We start from the raw sequence: 7,694 nt of genomic DNA on the forward strand, positions 1-7,694 counted from the left end.
TATTGCATGTATATGGATACATATTATTATTAGCCTAATAAAGGATCAAATAAAATAAAAAGTCCATATATGGTCATTCCCAGAAACAAAATCCCTTTTATGCCCTTATGGAGATTTCTGATGTCATCAATCCCAGGCGCTAACTGGCCCAAGAGCCTGCTTTACTCTGATTTATTTACACCCTACCTTCCCCGAAAACGTTAATATTAAGTCCATATATGTATATGGATATATCTATCTATAAATGCGAGAAGTCTCTGCGTGTCTGCGTGTGTGTCTGCGTGTGTGTCTGTAATCCGCGTATCTCGAGAACCGTTCGTCCCACCGGCTTCAGATTCGGCACGTGCGTTCCCCGCTGCGGCGCGGAGTGCAGTGCCGGGCCTCGACCCGACCCCACGCGCGGTTTTCCCTAACCGGCGGGAAACGTTCGGAATCTCCTTATTCGGGGCTCATTGTTGACATCAGGCTGTTCCGGAGGAAATCGGCACAAGCGCTGACTCATTGTGACATCACAACATAAAAGGCTCTGAGATCACGTACGCCACATGAGTCAACAAAAAATGCCATGGTTACGTATTCTGATGTTCCTATATGGGCATAAAAGGACACAAGCAAACATATGGTCAAAACGGCTCTTATGACAACAGGTATAATGGGGTTTGCATTAAAGGGTGGGGCATTCATTCCCTATTTCAAATTCGGCACGCGCGTTCCCCGCCGCAGCAGGTAGAGCAGTGCCCGGCCTCGACCCGATCCGATACACGATTTTCTGGAACCAGCACGACAGGTTCGGATTCTGATGTCTGACATCAGGGTCGTCCGGAACCGGCACTGTGTCTGCATAGATCTCCATTTATGCATGGGCATAAAATGGATGCAGACAGACAGATACGGATATCTCCATATATGAGCATAAATGGACACAGGCAAACAGATGGTCAAAGATCTCCATATATGGGCATACAATGGACGCAAAAAGACAGATACAGATATCTCCATATATGGGCATAAATGGACACAGGCAAACAGATGGTCAAAACGGGTCCTATGACAACAGGTATAATGGGGTTTGCATTAAAGGGGGAACCAGCACTGTGTCTGCAACACAGTCGGAGGCACAGGCAGATACAGAGATCTCCATAATGGGCATAAAGGGACACAGACAAACAGATACAGAGATCTCCATATATGGGCATGAAATGGATGCAGACAGACAGATACAGATATCTCCATATATGAGCATAAATGGACACAGGCAAACAGATGGTCAATACAGGTCCTACAGATATCTCCATATATGGGCATAAAATGGACGCAGACAGACAGGTAACTCCATATATGGGCATAAATGGACACAGGCAAACAGATGGTCAAAACGGGTCCTACAGAGATCTCCATACTGTATATGGACATAAAATGGACGTAGACAGACAGATATCCCCATATCCCCATAAACAGATCCTATGACAACAGGTATAATGGGGTTTGCATTAAAGGGCGGGGCATTCATCCCCTATTGTTCCCGAGTTGGCCAGGGCGCCGACTAGACGCTTCTAGTATTAATAAAGGATAAAATAAATGAAATGTTCTTATACAGTATGGGCATTCCCAGATGATGCCCTGTTAGGGTACCCCTTATGCCCATATGTGGAGATCCCCAGGCATCAAACCCAGGCCCTAACTCGCCAAGGCCCTGCTTGGCTTTACTAATTAGAATACGTTTTATGCCCATATGGAGATCCCTGTCCCAATGTCATCAATATTAAGGACATATCTGGTAATGCCCATATTTGGTAATGCCCATATGGGCATGTTTTGACATAACATTGTTGACTATCATGCAGGGGTCTCCATATATGGGTAACTGATATACATCACTGGCCAGATGGCCAAGAATTGGCACGGCCTCGCCCTTTAGGCGCCCTTCACGTTGGAGTGAAATTACAATATTTGCATCTGTGATGTAGTGGAGTAGAAATATTAGAAATACTGAAATAAAGTAATACCTCAAAATTGTACTTTTAGTTACTAGTTACTTACTTTAAAGCTATACTGTGTAAGATTCTCAACTAGTGGTCAGTAGCCATATAGCAAACCGCGGTCGCGTTCGCGTCTTTCGCCCGTTTTTCGTACCTTCACACCCCCGCGTCTGCCTCCACAACGCCGAGAGCTATCTTTAGAGGGGTCCCTGGTTCCTGTGCGTTCAGGCATTCCGGAGAAACGGACTATTTCACCCTGCCTGGTAGGCGAGAATTACCTTTTGAGTAAAGAGACACACGGGCGACTACAAATATGGCGACCCCACTTCAAGATGCGCTGCATTGGCCGGTAGTGTACCATGTGTGCATGATCGGCGATGTGATTGGGCAACGTATACACAACGTATACAGATGATGCAGATTACGTAATCATGGCGCGAAATTCTCCCCCCCTCACGGCTCATAGAAAACATATAAAGAGAAGGCTTCAGAAGCTGAAAATAACGGAGTGGGTGTTCTAAAACTTTAGCGATTTAACAGTTAGGACAATTTTAAGATTTGTTTTATAAAAAAAGTTACATAGTAAAACTTTAAACCACCACTTTAAACCACTGTCTCTGAGTGACACAGTCCTGCCGGGCTACTGAACCTAGTAGGCCTACTTCTGAGATGTCATGATAATCAATGAAAAGATTGTTATTGTTTTACACAGCGAATGCTGTAGCCTATTTAACACGGGTAAGATGGGACAACTCCATTTGTGCAAACACAAACTAAGTAACTAAGTAGGTCTACATTTTCTCATAGGCCTTAAAGGCTACTTAAAATCAATGTTGAGTTATTGTGTTATTTGTTTTACTTAACAGTACTTTTACATTCATTTGGAAATAGCCTAATTCCGGACTTTTACGTATTTCTACGTTGCAGTATTTATAGGCCTACCTTTACCTACTTTTCCCCCCCACTGGACAGGACAGCTCACTGTTTTGGCTTTTGAAGTGCGCAATTGGCCATTATTACGGTAAAAGGAGGCGGGCTTTGACTTCCATGTGCGTCGCGTTTTGATTGACATGGCGGAATCTCACAGAACGCGACGCGCCGCGCAAGCAGACAGGCAGGCAGGCAGGCAGGCAGCGGGACAGGCATACCCGACCCTGGAAAAAAAGCGCAGCCACGTCTGCTGTTTGAAGATTATTTTTTATTGCAGCGAGGTGAGTTCTTTTCCATCTTTTCCGCTAATTTCACGTTGAAACTGTCGACACGAAGGGCTGTGAGTTGCCGTTGAAAAGTTTTGTGTGTGAGAGTTGGAGAGTTGAGCGCCGCTGACGCCGGCAGTCTGGGCTACTTGGCCAGCGCAAAGGAAAAAGGAAAACTGCTCCGCTCCGGGGGGGGCGAAGATATAAACTTTTTGGGTATTTCTTACTTCGGCGTTGGACGAAAAGGGGAAGAAAACCCCAAAGCGGTGCGGATGATTTAGTTAAATCTTCCTTGCTTCGAAGCTGAAGGGGTCTGGTTGGTGTTTTGGGGACGAATTTCTGCCGTTTACGAAAGAATGTGTTTTTGTCTCCGAGGACTAACAGATGCAGTGAGTGCGCAACACAAGAAAATCTTTTCTCTTTCACTGTTTACGCAGCAAATCACGGTGGTTGTGTTGCGAGTCGCATAGTGGCAATACTCTGTTGTGTTATGGCTGCTCAAAATTGGGAAATTGTTGTTTTTCATAGCTGTTAAATAACTTGGGAGTGGAAGATGCTGAGGCAGTCTATTTGACAGGAGTTACGAAATCGTTGAATTGACACGGTTGGCTTTTTATTTTACTTTGAACTGCATTCTGTTTTGAAAATGTTATTGATAAACGGACTGTCATGACTTTTCACGGAGTTTTATTTTGTGTAGTTAGTTAGGGGTGCGAGAGAGGGCTTTCGAGGAGAGTTCTCAACTCCAGCATATCCTAGCATTCCAGCCAGTCTGTCTGCCCCTCTCTCTCTCTCTCTCTCTCTCTCTCTCTCTCTCTCTCTCTCTCTCTCTCTCTCTCTCTCTCCCCCTTCGCTCTATCTGTGCGACCGAGTGCTCAGAAACGACTACGTGTCTATTTGTGCAGGAAAGACAGCTCTCTCTCTCTCTCTCTCTCTCTCTCTCTCTCTCTGCCTCAGTCCCCCTCCCTCTCCCTCTCCCCTCACTTTGATGCAGACGTGGAAATCAAACATTGGGCTCGTGGTTGTGCCGATCGATTGGCCTGGCTTCCACGTCCCACAAAAAAAAGAGCTGAGCCGCGGTGTATGACAAAGTTGTCGGAAAATGTAAGATGCGCTGAGATCCAAACCCAAGGTATTAGACTAAACGGGCCAATTATCTCTCTGTTGTGATGGATGGGGGGGGGGCATTGCTGGGATTCAGAGGAACCCACCGTCGCCGCTCTGGATCCAGTGGGCACTTTGGAGAGAGGGGGGGAAATAACCCAACTCAACGCACGCCACATTTTTTCAGAGAGGAGAAATCCGATCCTAAATACATGACGTCAGATGACATTCCTTCGGTGAAAGGCTGATGTGGACATCCAGTTTTTTCTGCGGGAAGCTGATATGTGACTTTTTAGCCCAACCACGCAAATTACAGCCCAAAGGTGTGCTTGTCTTTACGTGATAGCTCAAAGGAATGCACCCTTCACAGTAAATGCTCTGTTCATTTAACTCTTGACAGATGTACAGGGTTATGCCTGGCTGTCCCCCTGCCCCCCATGGGTCCATTTGGTTACATTTGTAACTACCCTATCAGTAGAGTTACAGATGTATAAATTCAAATATACAGTATATTACATTTTACTGTGATAGGTGCAGGAACAGCACTATATTGGTCCTCCACAAGTATTGGTCCATGAAGACCCATGGACACTTTCATAAGGAATTCTAGCTTTAAAGGCCAGGTATTAGGGAATACAGTGAGAAGTTCTGAAGTTGGCCTAGACACGTTGTTTGGCAAGGATCCATTGCACATTTTTTACAAGTCAAAATTCACTGCTATATTTTTGTATATCCCCCAGGGTTGTGGGTAAATGCCACCACATAATTAGTGAAGACACTTGCATTCACTGTTTTATTGAGGCCTGTTCCGGGGTTCCCTGGGGGTCCTTTGCCAAGTTCAAGAGGGTGCCCCAGAAAAATCATTTTGCTGTACTATGATCAGTGACTACTTGGCACAAAGTTATTCAAATTATTTCAGCTCTCACATGTGGGGGCATCTTCCCTCTAAACTTCCCTCTGTTTAGGGATATATGGCAAGGAGCATTTTTCAACGTATACGTTTATTGTCGCATCACAACCTAAATTGTGTAATTCTTCGTGGAAGGTGTAGTAGATCTTTATCTTCTGAATGGCCACGTTTCAGAGGCTCGTTGTCAGATACCTGGTCTGTAATGGCACAAGATCAATATTTAGATTTTCTTTTTAATTATAATTATTATAAGTTTTATATACATTATTTCCTGTTGGACAAAGGTTGTTGATGACTTATGTCTTTGCATGCTGCTGTCAAAGTTTAAGCCTCTTTGGCTTCAGTTGTATACACAATGAGAATGTAAACAAAACATATACGTAGGCCTGTGTTTGAAGAGTTCATAGGCTGGTCAGAGAGACTATTGTTAGATTTTGGTAGTTTGTCTGCCTTTTGACATGGCACATTTTTATTATTAGTTTTTTCAAAGAGATCAGTCAGCATGTTACTTATTTGTATACATTTTTTTCTTTAGTTTTTTTGTTTAAAAGTTGGCACTGAAAAGAGGCCGGAAAACTCTGGCTTGGGAAGATGTAGGCTGCTGCCACACAGTGGGAGTTGAGACTTGGACCCACGCTGATGCAATCTCAAGCAAGTGACTAGAACACTGAGCCAAAAGTGGATTTCATTCATTTTGTATTCTTTTTCATTTTAATTTAATTTAATTTTAATGGAACTGAATGAGTGTAGTTGTACTACGCAGAACAGTTCAGATGTAAGTAATCACTTTTCCCTTCTTAAGGTGACTAAAATCAAAACGAAAGTGTGCAATTAAATAGAACATGTTGCATGTTACACTTGCTCACTTGCTGTTACACTTGCTCAGGGAAGATGTTTTGCCACACTTCTTATTTGTCTTTGTGCAAAGTCTTTCCATAATATAAGTTCTTAAATAATGTTCTCTACTGTCTACTTGCTCTGTCTCTCAGAGGCAGGCTGTGGATAGTTTGAAAATGTACCTGCTGATGACATCACTGGTGGGGGTTCCAAGCTTAAAACAAAAGAAAAGAAGTATGCATCCATGGCTACTAGTTTAGACTTCAAATGTTCAAGGCTGTACCTTCCACAGCTTGAAAACCCCTCCAATGATGTCACTGACAGGTTCTATATAGCAATGCAAAGCCCTCATGTGAGACAAAAAACAAGTAAACAGGAATGGTTTGGGGACAGTGCAACTGTTAATCGAACTAATCAATTATGGCTCTGGCACTCGACAGTCCCTTGGTTCGATTCCCGGTCTCGGCGGACCTTTGCTGCAGGACATTCACAGACTCCCTGTCAACTCTCCCTCTACACTGTGGACTAAAAATAAACACAAGAAACAAAAAGCGCTTCTCAATTACTTGTTTAATCATAAAAGTAATCAATAGAATACTTGCTACAATAATTGATAGTTAGCCTAAAATGATTCTATGCTCACCATCTTATAGTGAGCATTACTGAGGACCGGGATATGGTTGAAAGGAGAATTTCTTCCTCTTTAAAAGTATCATAGAACAGACCCGTGTAGAGAATAGATGAAGTCAGAAGGAGGTTAGCCATTGTTCCCCCCAGCTTATTCTCCCTTCTTTCTTTCTCTTGAATGCGTGAGGGATTGGTTGGATAACACACTTTATATAAGTGAAAGGCCTATAATACTCTAAAACCCTATAACGTTGTTCCACAGGTACAACATACTGTAGTACAGCTCAGTTGTTATGGTCTGTGTGTTTGTGTGTCAATGATGGAAGGTCTGCAGGCAAAAAAATATTTTTCTTATAGCCTGCTTAGGGGCAGGTCTGTAGAACCTGCTGCACAAGTGGCACAGAATTTAGACAATCACAAATACATAATTTGAAGTTTTACAAAATATCATTGAGATCATCTGGCACTTAAAACAGATTAGCCACTTAATCCTGAGTTAATGTCATTGTACAACAGTGTTGGTGAAAATAGCTGATCTACAAACTCACTTGGATGTATCACATTGTGACATGTTGTGAGCTTGTAGATCAGCTATGTTCACCAACACAGTCCACTAGATTGTCTCTTTTTTTTGTGACACATTTTGGCTTATGACAGGCCCAAAATAGGGCCGCCAGGTTGAAAGTGCTTAAAAGGAAAACAAAGCGTTATGTTCAAATGTCATTTGACCCAGGTAGACTGGGTCAACTGGGCGTGTGTGACTGTGTGTGTGTGTGTGTGTGTGTGTGTGTGTGTGTGTGTGTGTGTGTGTGTGTGTGTGTGTGTGTGTGTGTGTGTGTGTGTGTGTGTGTGTGTGTGTGTGTGTGTGTGTGTGTGTGTGTGTGTGTGTGTGTGTGTGTGTGTGTGTGTGTGTGTGTGACACTGCATGTTTGCATGCCCTCAATAATATTCTGAGACGGGTTATTCTAAGCGCAATGAGGAAGTTGTTCCCATGTTTCATGAGGGCTCGTGATGCCAAGCACCAGACTGAACTAACTAACC

At 43.5% G+C, this 7,694-nt stretch overlaps 1 protein-coding gene across 2 annotated transcripts in view; it reads left to right on the top strand.

The window, feature by feature from the left end:
* Positions 1–3,073: 3,073 nt before the first annotated feature.
* fndc3ba (fibronectin type III domain containing 3Ba) overlaps positions 3,074–7,694 on the top strand; it is a 165,913-nt gene continuing 161,292 nt past the window's right edge. For both annotated transcript variants that reach the window (XM_080751206.1, XM_080751207.1), the window contains exon 1: positions 3,074–3,190. The gene's annotated coding sequence lies outside the window, so the exon portion shown is untranslated. The remainder of the gene's footprint in view (positions 3,191–7,694) is intronic.

Source organism: Nannobrachium achirus, assembly GCF_963921795.1.
Source record: "Nannobrachium achirus genome assembly, chromosome: 20".
NCBI classification, from domain to species: Eukaryota; Metazoa; Chordata; class Actinopteri; order Myctophiformes; family Myctophidae; genus Nannobrachium; species Nannobrachium achirus.